The following is a 16,775-nucleotide window of genomic DNA, read 5'->3' on the forward strand; positions in this document are numbered from 1 at the left end:
AATCGGACTACGTGTAGGCATAATGTGTGGGCTCCACGCACCTGGATTGTGTATACAAAGCGGAGCTGACTGCTGACTCTTCCCTTTCTGACTTCATTGTCTCAATTTCATCTTGCTTCTGCTCTTCACCTGAGTCTACCTTTCACATGATATCAACGTTATTCCCTTTTACCAATGGTGTACTTCTGATGTTTTTGGGTGGTGCTCTTCTAATGCTGTTGGGACTCGGATGGCGCTGTGGGTTAAACCACAGAGCCTAGGGCTTGCCGATCAGAAGGTCAGCGGTTCGAATCCCCGTGATGGGGTGAGGTCCCGTTGCTCGGTCCCTGCTCTTGCCAACCTAGCAGTTCGAAAGCACGTCAAAGTGCAAATAGATAAATAGGTACCGCTCCGGTGGGAAGGTAAACGGTGTTTCCATGCGCTGCTCTGGTTCGCCAGAAGTGGCTTAGTCATGCTGGCCACATGACCCAGAAGCTGTACGCCGGCTCCCTTGGCCAATAAAGCGAGATGAGCGCTGCAACCCCAGAGTCGGCCACGACTGGACCTAATGGTCAGGGGTCCCTTTACCTTCTAATGCTTCTTGGACTACAGGTCCCATAATCCACGACCACTGGGCAGGACCGATGGGCACAGGAGTCCAACAACATCTGCAGGGCATCATGTTGGTTCACCCTTACCTTTGACCAATCATTTCGAAGGAATTGGAGTTCATAAGCAGACAAAAGAAGCGTCAGCCTCATTCTGGGGCATATTATTTTACATCCACATGTTGGGAGCTGCCTTTCTAGAAATGAAATCAATTTTTTTAAAAGGATGTGCCATTAAGAAAAGGATGGGGGAGATATCCTACAGGAAGTCCTTGCTGTTGCACTCTTAGTCACCTATATCTAATGCTGCTGAGCTGGTATTTTCTACCAAGTTGCTGACAACAGCACCTGTGCGAAACAGAGAAGACTTAAAGGGTACTGTGATATTCTCCATTATAATCATCACCATTTTTTTTTTAATGAGGAATCTCTCTCTCTCTCTCTCTCTCTCTCTCTCTCTCTCCCCTGCCTGTTTTAGCTTTTCCAGAGTTTCCCAGAGTTCAGAACGTGTTGCCAGGGGCTGTCCTGATTCTTCATATTAGGCAGATCACATGCAATGAAGGCATTTAATCATTTGCCTGAAAACACCCTTAAAAAGAACAACCTCCATTAGCTAAAACTTTCTCTCAGCATGAAACACTGAGATGTCTGCGTCTAGTCCTCAAAATAGCAGCTGTACAGCTCAGTGCAAATAGCACCTTTAAAAGAAATCAGAACTGCTTTATTTACTTTTGATCTTTTCTTGCTCACTTCAGGTCATCCCTCTTTCTTTGTGCACTCCTTGCTCTTCCCCCTTCATATTTTGTCTTCTTATGTTAACTCGTTTTTTCTCCCATTTAATTTTCTCACCTGCCAACCACATTGTGTAGTATCTCCCAACCCAACCCTCAAATAATAATAATAATAATAATAATAATAATAATAATAATAATTTTATTTATACCCTGCCCATCTGGCTGGGTTTCCTCAGCCACTCTAGGCAGCTTCCAGCAAAATATTAAAATACAATAATTCATCAAATATTAAGAGCTTCCCTAAACATGTTAAGATAACAGTCCACTCCTGTCTCCTACTTGCATTAACAGCAACAAGACCTACAATCTGGAGTGGAGCTCAAGGCTGAGCTTGTACTGAAGAACCAACCACCTTACTGTTCTTTATTTTATTATTTGTTAAAAGTCCAAGTTGTACACAGCCAAGGTAATTAAATTCCTCAACAGAGAAAGCTGAAAGTGCATACCTGGAAGTAGCCAAACAGTCTTGAAAAGATCAGCAACTGGATATAATCACCCACCCCACATCCACTAACTCTGGAAACAGCTAAATATTCATTGTTATTTTACCATTAAATGACTAGATACTTAAGGCAAGGCAAAGAAATCCAGTGAGTCTCAGGGTGCTGAATCCTGCACACCATGGCAATTCCTGTGCTCATGAAATATTATCACAGAACAACATATACAGTCCTCTTACTGTACCAGTGTTGAGGGAAAACTCATTCACAGCAGAACAGATCTGCTCCTCAAAATTCCTCTCAGTGTTCTTTCTGAATATTTGAATGTCTGCCAAATATCTGATAGCTGTATTTAGCACCCTTTCACATTTCTCTATCCAACAGGGTTTGAGATTTGACATTTAGCACTTGATGGCTGACACACAGTCATTTCTCCCAGGAACTTCCAAAGGATTCTGAGACAGTTTACACAGGGCAGTGGTGAGCCTCACTTGGCCCACTGTGAACTGGATATGCACCTCCTAGATGCATCACACTCATCGTTCCCCTGTACATTGCACATCGCGGGGGAAAGTCAGTCGTGTTGGGCAAAGCAGTCTGCCAGGGCAGTAGCCTGTCCAACATTATTCATTTGATAAACTCCCCCAAACCCAAGACGCTTTGAAAATCAATGGTCAGGGCCAGCCCTAGACATTTAGCTGCCTGAGGCAATGGACAAGATCGTTGAATCAGTTCCTAGTTTGAATTGCAAAATGGGAAGATTCACCACACTCTGGACATTTGTCAATAAGTCACTTCTCCTCTAGTGTGGTTTCACTTTGGTTTGCTCAAGGGACAGATGTGAAAGAAAGGATATTCCCCTGGCGCAATGTGTGAGACCGGACAAAAGTCTGTTGAAAGCATCCCTTTGCTGGTCAAACATTGTGTTGACAGTAGACCAAGTGTGAGGAAATTGTGGCCCTCCAGACTTCATTGGGCCCATACTCCCATCATCCCCTCCAGTATGGCCAAAGGTGAGGGATGATGGGAGCTGTAAGAAGCTGCCCCAGTTGGAGCAATGTAGGCGTGAGATGATTTTGGTGGGGTAGCAGCAACACTATGAGACTATGCCACTTGCAAGAGACATTTAGTTGCTGTTGCTTAAACCTGTGCTGCAACACCATGAGATCAACCTGCAAAGAGGCTAAGTGCATCATTATTTCCAGGCTATCATGCTACCAACAGTCTGCTGCTACACATCTTAAGCAAGCTGCTTGAAAGGCAGCGAGAATTCCCCAGAGAGGGTTTTTCCACTAAATATTATATGTATCATATACACAGAGGGAATGTAGGAAGGTTTCGAGAAAAATCTCCCATACAAAACATTTCATTCTCGGGAGAGATCTTTTCTCCAAATCCATTTACACTGCAATTAGCTGTTCCTACACAGATGCACTGTGCAGCCTTCCTAGAGGGCTGGTGTGCAACTGTTTATAAACGACAACTTTAAAAGCAGTATTAAACCTTCCAAGCAAACAAATAGAAGTCATTGTTAATTTATTAAGGAAGATGATGGTTATTAATATTTATTTAACTTATATACCACACTTCATTCAAAGATCACAGGGCAGTTCACAACACAGAAATGCAATATGAGGACAAAATACACAACAAAACATAAAAAAATCAAATAACACACATCAAAACACATTTCAAAGGCCATAGAATGTTAATCAGCCAAATGATACTCATACTCATAATACTAATTTATTTGTACCCCGTCCATCTGACTGGGTTGCCCCAGCCACTCTGAGAGGCTTCTAGCATAAACAGAAACAGAATAAAACTTCAAACATTAAAAACTTCCCAATACAGGGCTTCCTTCAGTTGTCTTCTAAAGATTGTATTTCCTTGACATCTGGTGGGAGGGTGTTCCACAGGGTGGGCACCACTACCAAGAAGGCCCTCTGCCTGGTTCCCTCACTTCTCACAATGAGGGAACTGCTAGAAGGCTCTTGGAGGTGGACCTCAGTCTCCGGGCTGAACGATGGGGGTGGAGATGCTCCTTCAGGTATACTGGGCCGAGGCCATTTAGGGCTTTAAAGGTCAGCACCAACACTTTGAATTGTGCCTGGAAACTTTTTTCATCTGGCACCCAAATGAAGGCACCAGGTAAGCCTCCCTGGAGAGAAACTTCCACAGATAGGGAGCCACCACAGAAAAGGCCTGTTCCCATGTTGCCACCCTCCGGACCTCTCATGGGGAAGTCACACAAAGGATCTCAGATTATGATCGCAGGCTTCCTAGCTCTCCCCATCCCTTAGCATCTATTGCCCAAGGCTGCCACCTCACTGCACCTAACAATTGGGCTGGCCCTGATTAACCAGCTGCAAATTCACACCCCTCAAATACCCACCAGCACCAGAGGCGACATTTTCAATCACCTGCGCAAATAATTCCCATTTTGCAAAATCCATCACAAGGTGCAGCAGCAACCTATTGTTGAAGTTTCAGGTGACAGAGCATTGAGCAACCCCTGCTGTTATGATGTGACAGGTGACAATTCTTTGTCATGTGATTTCTGCGGTCTGCAGCACCATTAAAAAAGCAGCAGGAGCCCTTTAGCCAAAGTAGCCACTGTAGCGATAATGACAGCGGTTCTGGGAAGTTCTCGCAGCTTCACCAAGCTTTGCAAATGTTAGCAGATTGATCAGTGTGACATTTCCGGAAGATAGGCAGGAGTTGTGCATACCCTTGGTGTGCACCCTTGAAATAAACTCAGAACCACCAGAAAGCCAACACCTATGAAATGTGCCACAGCATATTTGACCAGCCGTTTCATATAAGTAACTGGCATTATTTCATTCTTCCTGCTATCCCCCGGCCTCCCCCGCCTCTGTGCTCCAATTCAGAGGGTGGGAGGCATATATAAGTTTTGTAGAAATACAATTGGATAACAGTTACCTAACTGCTTTGAAAATAGTTTAAATACTTATAATAAGACTAAGCCTTAACACTAAGCATACTATGTACAGAACACCAGAACAAAAGAGAGAAAGAAAGAGAGAGTGAGACCTAGGCTCCTTCTGGCCTGACTATTATAGTCAGCGTGACCTTGACAGAAAGATAACAGAACCAGTTTAAACCAGCTGTACTCAGCTTCTCAGAATCAGAGCTTTATAATCAGAGCTTTTTTCCTGGGGGTACGCAGGGGTACGCATACCCCTAATCATTTTGTCAATCTTTGCACTTTTGTCCATTTCCTGTCTTTATTTATCCCGATTTGAACTATAAAATGGTGGGGTTTTTTGAGTCAAAATGAGAGTACCCCTAAACATTTTTTAGGGGGGAAAGCACTGCCCGTACCCCTAAACATTTTGTGAATCTTTGTACTTTTGTCCATTTACTGTATTTATTTTCCCCGATTTGAATTATAAAATGGTGATTTTCTTGAGTCAAAATGAGAGTACCCCTAAACATATTTTTTTTTAGAAAAAAGTACTGGATATAACCCAAACAAGAACCTTCTTTCACACAGAGAAGAAACCTTCCAGTAGCTTCCTGAATCCTTCTGTATTAATCAGAATAGGAAAGATCTCTACACAACAGATCAATACCTTTTGCACTAAGAAATGCAAACTGACATTATGAAGCCCACAATCAACCCTTTTCCCTGCAATCCTACAAATCATTTATGTGTGCAGCAGATATGCCTTTTGTTTCAGAAGAGCTTCTGCATGAGCAGCAGCGCCCAGCTGTCATTTGCCACCTTGCCACTTGACCTGAAGCTAAAAAATCAATGTGCTTCAAGTGGGTGTAACTAACCGACTGAAAGATTGCAGCTCTGCTCTCTACATCAAATGGCAGAAACTGACAAAACGAGCAAACTTCTAAATGAGACAGATTGAAAGGAAGAGCCGGAAGAGGCAATGCAGTTGGTTAAGAACAGAACTCAAACCTCCAAAAAGTGACAGAGAATGGGTCACACTCCACATTTGCCAGATTTGTTACATTTCAGTTAATTCACCCAAATTTCTAGTCTGACTGATATCAGAGCCAGTAACATAAAAATCAAGGTATGACCAAATCTATTGACAGAATACTTACTTTATATTCTGTTGGAAGCCACTCAGCAGTGGTACCACCACCACTGTTGTTGTTGTTGTTGTTTAGTCGTGTCTGACTCTTTGTGACCCCATGGACCAGAGCACGCCAGGCACTCCTGTCTTCCACTGCCTCCTGCAGTTTGGTCAGACTCATGCTGGTAGCTTCGAGAACACTGTCCAACCATCTCGTCCTCTGTCGTCCCCTTCTCCTTGTGCCCTCCATCTTTCCCAACATCAGGGTCTTTTCCAGGGAGTCTTCTCTTCTCATGAGGTGGCCAAAGTATTGGAGCCTCAGCTTCACGATCTGTCCTTCCAGTGAGCACTCAGGGCTGATTTCCTTCAGAATGGATCGGTTTGATCTTCTTGCAGGCCATGGGACTCTCAAGAGTCTCCTCCAGCACCATAATTCAAAAGCATCAATTCTTCGGCGATCAGCCTACTTTACAGTCCAGCTCTCGCTTCCATACATCACTATTGAGAAAACCATAGCTTTAACTATACGGACCTTTGTCGGCAAGGTGATGTCTCTGCTTTTTAAGATGCTGTCTAGGTTTGTCATCGCAATGAACAACAATAATACTTGGTATTGTTATAGCGCTTGACATTTAAAATAAAGAAACTAATTCAACCCAGTAATATCTTACAGCAAACTGTTAGGACAGTTTTATTAGCTCTTTAACCTTTAAGTGCCAGGTTGGAAACTATTCTATACTGCCAAGCTTATGCTGGCAAATGAGAAAACATCCTTCTGTAATAGTTAATTGATCTCTGATTTATTTTTATTTTTTTACTGTATGATTTACTGTATGGTTCTATGTATGATTCTAATAAACCACTCTGATTTTTTTAATGATTAAATGTATATAGACATGTTTATGAATTGATTAGGTAGTTAGTTAACTAATAGTACCACTATCTAATATTAAATAAGAACTTAACAGTGGATATCCAGTTTCACAACCAAGGCTGGATCCATAGCTGTCAACCTTCCCTATTTTGCGGGAAATTCCCTTATTTCAGCGCCATTTCCCGCTGCTTCCTGCTGCTATCTTGGATTGTTAGATATCCTGTAGAATGTCCCCGGGACAGGTGAGGCTGCTGATCCCTTATTTTCGAGGCTGCTGATCCCTTATTTTCAAATCTGAAAGTTGACAGCTATGGCTGGATCTATTCTAGACACATCAAAGAAGTGTTTCAGTTAAACACATTGTAAACTTTGTATGAGAAATTGGATTGGCAAAACCGGAACTCCACAGCGCCATCTGCTGCCACAGTGTTATAATGCATATACAATGCATAAAAAGCGCTTTTTCTTTGCCAATGTAGCTGAGTCCCAAGTCAGGCCAAGAAACAGGTTAACACACAAATGGGTAGGAAAATGAAAGTAACCCCAATAACAAGCTACAGGGCAGAATCTTTGCTCCAACTCTCTCATTACCTGTTACTACACTGCCTTTCAAAAATATAGCAGGCTTTGCCTCTTCATAAAGGATGGGTATGCCTACAAATTATATCCAAATCTTGCAGGGGGGGGGGGGGAACCAAACTTTAACAAGGGCATGTCTGAAAACCCCTGAATGTATCTGCCTAAAATCAGACAGGCTTACTCAGTTTTGGAGGGACTCCAATGCTTGTAAACGTATGCTTCTACAAAGAGCAGACAGAACTGTTATCATTCTTAGGTTCCCTGGTATAGTGAAAGGGTTGGGGGAGACTAGAGTTTCATTTTTATCCTGTTCTAATTCAGTCCCAAATAACAAGCTGGGATGGAAAGATATGAGTGGCTCTGAAACAGATCAGGCTGCTTCCCAAATTTTATGGTTGGTATCCACCCCTACAACTATTTAGTATTTGACAGCTTATTTCATATTCGACACCAGCTAATTTCTATTTTTCTTTTAAAAAAATGACAGGCCCCCTAATCTAGAAAGTGCGGGGAGTTAGAAACAAAATGTCACATTCATAATGCAAATTGCACTTACAAACCTGTCATTAAGAATTTGAATGGTAAAATGGAATTTGGGCAAATGTCAAGAAGCTGCAAATATTTATTTCACATCTGGGCAGTGCGCTGGCAGAGAGAGAAGATTTCCGCAGCCTTTCTCTGAATAATAAAAGCATTCAGTCTGTGCAGATTTCAGGGAGAGCAATCCTACAGAAGTCAGGGAGGGAGGGAGTCTGTACCAGAGGAATAAGCTACCGCCTAAGCCTTACAGGGCACACACCAGCCAGTACAGGTGATGGAGCTGTTCCTCCCCACCCCACTTCCATTTTGTAGTTAAAAGGTAAAGGGACCCCTGACCATTAGGTCCAGTCATGAACGACTCTGGGGTTGTGGTGCTCATCTCGCTTTATTGGCCGAGGGAGCCGGCGTACAGCTTCTGGGTCATATGGCCAGCATGACTAAGCTGCTTCTGGCGAACCAGAGCAGCACACAGAAATGCCATTTACCTTCCCGCTGGTAACACTTACTATTATTATTTATTAGACTTGTTAGCGGCTTGTTCCCTGACGGTTTCCAAGAAACAACAATTTTAAAAACAATAATATAAATACATTGTAGCATTTTAAACAAAACAACCCCTATAACAGCCTGAGGAAGCTTCGGCAGCTCACTAGTAAGAAAACATAACCATTCATAGGTGGATTCTGGACACATTAAAAAAAAAAAATCTTTTGAAAAATATATTGAATTTGCCATAAGCTCACCATCGCCATCTAGTGTCACATTTGTATAATGCACTTAAAACACACTTAAAACGTTATACAGTGGTACCTCAAGTTACAAACGCCTCAGGTTACAAATGCTTTAGGTTACAAACTCTGCTAACTTGGAAGAGTTACCTCGAGTTGAGAACTTTGCCCCAGGATGAGAACGGATATCGTGTGCCAGCAGCGCAGCAGCAACAAGAGGCCCCATTAGCAAAAGCACGCCTCTAGTTAAGAACAGTTTCAGGTTAAGAACGGACCTCCGGACAAATTAAGTTCGTAACTAGAGGTACCACTGTATTTGCAGCTGTATAGCTGAGTCCATAATGTTATGTAATTTAATACACTTCAGTTAAACCCATATAAGGTACCCTGCCTGTACAGGACAGTCTTGCCAGACTCTAGGGTTGTGCGCTCATCTCACTCTATAGGCCGGGAGCCAGCGCTGTCCGCAGACACTTCCGGGTCACGTGGCCAGCGTGACAAGCTGCATCTGGCGAGCCAGCGCAGCACACAGAAACGCCGTTTACCTTCCCGCTAGTAAGCCGTCCCTGTTTATCTATTTGCACCCGGGGGTGCTTTCGAACTGCTAGGTTGGCAGGCGCTGGGACCGAGCAACGGGAGCGCACCCCGCCACGGGGATTCGCACCACCGACCTGACGATCGGCAAGTCCTAGGCGCTGAGGTTTTACCCACAGCACCACCCGCATCCCTAAACCCATATAATATTATGCAATTTAGTACAGTACCATTTAACCCGTAGAATATGTAATTTAATATGATGCTGTTCCATCTGCGTAACTTACCCTTTTAAATCCATCTAACAGGGCAGAAGATATATATTTCCCACCTATGACAAGCAAATGTGACTTTACGACGACCAGCTTGCTTTTTCTCTCTCTGCCAGCTGTACAGCATTATGAATTATGACTATCACAGGAGCCAGCAGGTGAGAGAAAGTGCACAATAAGATGACATGATGCAACACCCACCCACACAAAATATTTCGCCAGGAGGAGGCAAACTAAATAAGATCAGCGCCGTTTCCCACCTTGCTCTGGTTAAACAAAATCAGTGGCAAAGGCCCAATTACTTTCAACATGAGTTGGACAAGCTCCTTGCTATGCCTGGTTTTGTTACAAGATTGGAAAAGACACAGCAATAAATTGTTTCTATACTATTGCCGTGGCAGAGTGCCAGCGAGGGACTATAATTTGTGAATCAGTTGTTCATGAGCTGGCTGGAGGTGTATGGAATAGGCGTGGTACGCAAACACAAAGGCGGTGTTGCGATTCGCCTTATCAATCATCGGATATAAAGTAAGAAAGCAACACACATTTATGCAGAGCACGCCTGTGGCTTGGGTCCTTTGCAAGGAGTTTCCCCACCCTAGCGCTGCACGCCTAATGACGGCACACAATCGAATTCTCTGCAAACTACCATGGAACAAAATCACCGAAACATTCCATTACACTGTAGCCTGTAATACTAACGTCTCTGAAATTACAGCAGGGCTTGCCAGCTGCAAAAAACAAAACAAAACAAAACAAAATGCCATACATGGCTGGAATTGGAGTGCTCTGTGGAAGCATTAATGCAGGAACTTTGAGGCTTTGAAGGTGCAATTGGGGCTCCTTTTTCCATCAATGCCAGCCAATGGTCAGGGATGATGGGAGTTGTAGTCCAGCAACACCTCAGAGGGCCACAGGTTCCCTATCCATGTATTCATGCATTTTGAGAAGGTTGATGAAATGTCACCCTAGATGGAAAAGCTCTACCTGTCTTGTTGTGATCTGTGGAACTCTGGTTCTGCACTATAGCCAGGAATGGGGCTTAATTTGAGTTGGAATACAGCAAAGCTTAGGGGCACAGGTAGTGCTGTGGGTTAAACCACAGAGCCTAGGGCTTGCCGATCAGAAGGTCGGCAGTTCGAATCCCCGTGACGGGGTGAGTTCCCGTTGCTCGGTCCCTGCTCCTGCCAGCCTAGCAACTCGAAAGCACGTCAAAGTGCAAGTAGATAAATAGGTACCGCTCCGGCGGGAAGGTAAACAGCGTTTCCGCTGCTCTGGTTCACCAGAAGCGGCTTAGTCATGCTGGTCACATGACCCAGAAGATGTATGCCGGCTCCCTCGGCCAATAAAGCGAGATGGGCGCCACAACCCCAGAGTCGTCTGCGACTGGACCTAACGGTCAGCGGTCCCTTTACCTTTGCTAAGTCCTTCTGACAGTTTTTTCACCTGATAGGCAGGTTAGAAATGCTTTCATGAATGAACGAACAAACAAATAATTGCCTGGCTGGCGAACGTTTCATAACCCAATTGTCTGCTATTGATTCCCATTTGCAAAGAATTAATACCATGCCTAAAAAGCATTGGCCGTGCCAGCTTGGGCTGGTGGGAGTTGGGAATCCATCAACATCTGGAGGGGATCATGTTCCCCATTCTTGTCCTAAGCATTGAGCCATAAATCCAGACCATGATGACATGCTTGTACAATTTGCACACTAAGCAGGGTACAGGCTTTTGTGAGTACTGAGAGGGTATCTATTGACTTTGAAAGCATACCTCATTTTTTCTTTTATTCTTAGCATAAGCACCAGCAGTCTTCAATAAGCCAATCGTCCCAAAGTCCCAACCAACAGGCAGCTTCATCAGAGGCAAAAGCAGCTCACTGCTTCTTCTTTTTCTGCCAGAAATAATCAGAGCACCATCATCATCACAAACCATTCACTTAAAAGCCCCTTGTTATACTGGATGGAAGAAATAAGGTTATAATGACCCAGGTAATTTAAAGTCCTATGCATGCCAAATTTGTGATTAACATTCTGCTATATATTTTTAAGCCTCTGCTCATGCTGCCTGTGTGTTTTCAGTATTCTCCTCCTTACAATTGTGATATACGGTCCATAGAGGATTATGTAATGCATCTCAGAAGTTGTGGTTCACTGAACACATTTCTATCCTCTGTGCTTTGAACTAGCTGCCTAATATAAATGGGCAAGTTAATTTTCCCTTAACGTAATAGAGTTGCACTTCTGACATTCTTCAGATGACACACTGATACCCTCGCCAGGCTTGGTGATTTGTGACTTATGAACTTCCAAACAACACAGGGAGATGAGTTTCTCAGCAAGTCATCTACACACTACAGAGGGGATCAGAATTAGAATCAGCCATTAACCACCCCCCTCAGTTTCCTGAAAGGCCTGTTTGAGAAGGGAGAACAGCTGCTGGCCCAAGAGTCTTGCTCCATAAACAATTCTGTGGAACTGATCCTCCCCTGAAACTTCACCAGAGTTTGCAGATTGCTGCTAGATCTCACCATGTGTGCATGAGCCCCCCCTCCCCCCCCCCCCGGTGCGTTAGTTGGTCACTGATCTCTCCCATCAGGTAGCACAAGAGATCTTTCCATGCCTAGTGCAGCGGCTAAGCTGTCTAAGAATGATGGGAATTGTAGTCCAAAATTTGAGCATTTTCCATTATAGATCATCTTGTTCAGTTTCTTCTTTATATTTCATAACAGCAACCCAGTCAGAAAAGATGTTCTGTGGTAGAAAGAGTACTCATAATGGCTATGCTGGACTGGTTTCATTCTCCACAGCTTTTCATTTCCCACGGGGAGACACACAAAACTCTCTTTTCTCTTCCAGGATGTGGAAATAGTGCTAGAGCAGGTATTATCTTGACAAGAATGTGATGTGACATATATGGAAGACTAGCAAACAGAAGTGTCAGGTTTCAGATCTCTAATGATGTGTTTCTCACACTGATAGTGCATACACAAATTATTTTCCCCCTCAGCACCCAGGAGAACATATCTTTGGATCCTTGGAGTCTGAAGATGGCATCATGAATGCTTCAGACCAGAAAGTTGCTAGCAGTGATGGGGCTCTTCTGGTGCTGGAACGTCTGAGGAGGCTGGGATCTCAAAGACTGGTCCAGATGGCATATTCTCCTCCTCTGAATCCATGGCCTCTTCCTCTGAAGATGAGGAGGTAGAGCTCTGGGTCATGGTAGGGCAGTGGAGAGAGTCCCACAGAAAGTGCCCTAGTCCACACCACTCCATAATGTTCCCGTCTTGAGTTGCTGTTGATATGAATCACTGCCGGAGTGAGAAAAAGATGCCACATACTTGTCATCAGCCCCATGAGACAGTGTGGGGAATTCTTCATGGGTTAGCATCTGCATAATAAGTCACATCGTAAGCCTTCATTCTCCTGTTTTTAGTTTCCTTCCTGTTGGATGTGGTTTCTGTGGGGTGAGAAGAGTGGACAACTTGGCCCTCGCCAGTTACAGAATCAAAGAGTTAATTTCAAAGTTTATATGGGATATAAGGACTGGGGATTTAGATACTCTTGGGCATGATGGGGCGTGATTGTTTTTTGAAAAGTGGAGGAGGAAAACATTAAAGTTTGTGTGCACAAGCCCTTAGTAGCAAATGTACTTTGTAACCTGACACCAATCTACTGTGGCAGATCTTTTTACTGAGGCCTCCAGGCAATTTCAGCAGACGGTACTTGCTGCTGACATGCATCAAGGGTTGTGAACTGCAACATAGAACCAAGCATAGTGTTCTTCTTCGTTTATAGATCTTCCAATGACTCAGAAGTACTGGTTGATGTGCCTTCATTAAGCTCCTTGTGGGACCCAGGTGTGAATACCTAGGCTGACATTTTATATTACAGTCTGAGAGCCAACTTGAATTTCCTCCAAACCCATTCAAACTGGGTCAAGGAAGCTGGTACTCCAGTTATGGGAGGTGCAGGCTGATACAACAGGTGGAGGAATAGCCACAGTTTCCTATATGTTAGAAATGTGTGGTCCTCCATGTGTGGTTGGACTCCAGCTCCCATCAGCCCCAGCCAACATAGCCAATTGTCAGGGATGATGGCAGCTGTAGTCCAATAGCACATGGAGGGCCATAGGTTCCCTGTCCTTTCTATACATACTCAGCACAGGAGAGGAAAGGAAGACACATAGCTCAGAGAATCCCAAAATGGCGGCCATTCTCCTCAGCATCCAGGGAATCACCACTAAAGCCCAGTGATCAGGAACTCAGCCCTCATGGTGGACATGTAAATTAGCCAAGGACTTCTGGGGGGTGATATATAATGAAATGAAAAAAAATGTATAAAAGGTTTTTGTAAAAAGACCAGAAGCCTTTCTTCTAGGAATGATAGGGTCAGATGTCCCCAGAGATCAAAAGAACTTGTTTCTCTATGCAACTATGAGAGCCCAAATGCTATATGTTCAGAAACTGAGGGAGGGAACAGTACCAACGAGCGAGGAGGGGCAGATGAAACTGATGGAGTATGTAGAATTAGCAAACCTAGTAAAAGAATAAGAGAACAAGAAGAAAGAGTTTACAAGGAAGATTGGAAAATGTTTGTAGAATATCTGGAGAATTATTGTAAACAGGTTAAAATGTTGGAGTAACTTCAGCAGCATAAACTAAGCAGAGATATAATGAGACAGAGGGGGAAATATGGAGTACCCGATTTTTTCGCTCCATAAGACACACCAGACCACAAGACACACCTAGTTTTTGGAGGAGGAAAGCAAGAAAAAAAATATTCTGAATCTCAGAAGCCAGAACAGCAAGAGGGATCGCTGCACAGTGAAAGCAGCAGTCCCTCTTGCTCTTCTGGCTTCTGGGATAGCTGCGCAGCATGCATTCGCTCCATAAGACGCACACACATTTCCCCTTACTTTTTAGGAGGGAAAAAGTGAGTCTTATAGAGCAAAAAATACGGTATTTAGAATATGCGGCAGTAATAGATAACTAAAATGAACTGTGGAAGGGGCGGGGAAAGGAAGTCAGTGATTAATGTATGGTTGTATTGGTTAATGTATGAATGTGAAAAATTTGTGACAGAAAAAAATATAAATAGAAAATTAAAATAAAAAAGGAACTCAGCCCGCAATGCTTGCACGCAGCTGACGCATGAAAGCAGCCAACGAACGCGCGACAACAGGGGCAGATCTCAACAAGAGTGCTGCATGGGGCAAGGGCCTGACTCCCGCATTTTGGCCCGTTTGATCAACCCATTCAGCACAATTTTGCCTGATATGTCAGGCCTGCCAAATACTATCCTGCCAGGCTTCATTGCCCTTCCTTCTCCTCATCCCTCCTTCTCTTCCCTACTCCAGCCTGATATACCTTGGGAGCAGAACCCGTTCACAGGACCTGTCCAAATCAATCCAAGAGCTGATTAGGTGGCCACTTCCGCATCACTAGATGCATTACTGAAACAGAGGCCACCAGTTGGCAAACATGAACATAAAATGTGCACATGCTAATATTTATGGATTGATGCACATTTTGAAAGAATTGCTAGTGGGTGGGATCCTGTATACCCTTTCCTTTTTCTTCTTGGATCTGTGTCACCTATAAAAGTTTTTATAAAGACATGCGGAATAGTTTAAAAAAAGAAATACTAAAATCTAAATAGAAATACAATCTAATTCAGGCAACAATTGTGACTTATAGTATCTGCAGTATATGGCTGTGCCCTGAATCATCACCAGCGTCATTAATTTATATACCTTTTAATGCTAAAATAGGCTTCTGGGTGGTGTACTAAATGTTCTTTTAAAAAACTCAGTAGGCTATCACTTAATTAGTTAAAAGGCCATTGATTGATTAGTCGATGAGTTTAAATTGATGGGTAGTGAAAATATTCCTGATCTCCACCCCCACCCCCCAGCTCCTTTCATCAGGCAGCTTTTCTGTCTCCCTCTTAATCATCTTGCCCAACTCTCTTACTTTCCTTGCAAACGTCTGATTCCCAGCTCAATCTCCCTTCGCAGCGTGCACTTGCAAAGATAAAGGCACAATCCAGCTACTCCAATGTAATTGCAGCCACTCCACTTTCAGCTTGTCAAGCCTGAGATTCTAACCCGATTAATGGGAAAAGTAAAATGGGGATGCTTTGACATTTCCCAAAGGCATTGCCCTTTCATCGCAAATACTAATTGCCCAGACACCTGTGTGCCACCAGCTTTTGCTGGCACAACTCTCCCTGGTTCTATTAACTTAAGTAGAGCCAGGCCAAACCTGTGACAGAATCTGGAACAAATACCCAGTTTTGTTTTGTGTGGATAAAATCTTAACTCGCCCAAAAAATTTGAGTTTTCCCAATGATTTCACGCATTTTTGCAAAGTCTAAGTGCAAATACATATCTCTAGAGGCCTCTTCTAAAACTGAATGTCAGAAATGCATACAACAATGTTTTGTTTAAATCAGTCGTCAACTTTGATGATCAACTTCAGACTCCATACAAGTGCCAGTAGTAGGATTTACTCCCAGGTACACGGGTGGGTGGCGCTGTGGGTTAAGCCACAGAGCCTAGGACTTGCTGATCAGAAGGTCGGCGGTTCGAATTCCTGCGACAGAGTGAGCTCCTGTTGCTCGGGTTCTGCTCCTGCCAACCTAGCAGTTCAAAAGCACGTCAAAGTGCAAGTAGCTAAATAGGAACTGTTCCAGCGGGAAGGTAAACAGCGCTTCCGTGCGCTGCTCTGGTTCGCCAGAAGTGGCTTAGTCATGCTGGCCACATGACCCGGAAGCTGTATGCTGGCCCCCTCGGCCAATAAAGCGAGATGAGCGCCGCAACCCCACAGTCGGCCATGACTGGACCTAATGGTCAGGGGTCCCTTTACCTTTACCGTACACTGGCATATTATTTAAATTTTTAAAAAATTAAAAAATTGTCCAGTAGCACCTTAGAGACCATGGGTAATATAATCTGAAGAAGTGTGCATGCACACAAAAGCTTATACCCAGAAAAAACTTAGTTGGTCTCTAAGATGCTACTGGATAATTTTTAAATTTTTAATTTATTTTGACTGCGTCAGACTAACATGGCTACCTACCTGAATCTGCCATATTATTTCATATAATTATCTACTGCTTAATACCAAAAACAGTCTCCAAATGGTTTACAAAAAAGCAAAAAAAGCAAACAATAACACTATAAAAATAGCCCATCTAAAAATATGACAGTAACATATAATACTGTGCAGTGGCATAGTGTGGGTTGCTGGTTCCTGGGGCAGGGTAAATGTTGTGCCCCAGTAAAAACAGTAGCTCCAAAGCATATAAAGACAAATAAAATTTCAAGGAATTCAAACAAATTGATATTATTGGTCAGGGAAAGCCTG

The 16,775-nt window shown here is 43.5% G+C and overlaps 1 protein-coding gene across 5 annotated transcripts in view; it reads right to left on the reverse strand.

Annotated features, from left to right (window-relative positions):
• Positions 1–16,775, reverse strand: part of CPNE4 (copine 4) — a 262,849-nt gene that overhangs the window by 215,970 nt on the left and 30,104 nt on the right. Inside the window, exons 1-2 of one of the 5 annotated variants that reach the window (XM_077916378.1) lie at positions 15,381–15,497; positions 11,180–11,300 (exon numbers count right to left, since the gene is read on the reverse strand). The exons of 2 other annotated variants lie outside the window; for them this stretch is intronic. The gene's annotated coding sequence lies outside the window, so the exon portion shown is untranslated. Of the gene's footprint in view, positions 1–5,907; positions 5,951–11,179; positions 11,301–15,380; positions 15,498–16,775 lie in introns of those variants that run through there. 2 more of the 5 variants (XM_077916377.1, XM_077916379.1) reach the window with 2 other exon arrangements.

This window comes from Podarcis muralis, chromosome 12 (assembly GCF_964188315.1).
Source record: "Podarcis muralis chromosome 12, rPodMur119.hap1.1, whole genome shotgun sequence".
In the NCBI taxonomy this organism is placed as follows: Eukaryota; Metazoa; Chordata; class Lepidosauria; order Squamata; family Lacertidae; genus Podarcis; species Podarcis muralis.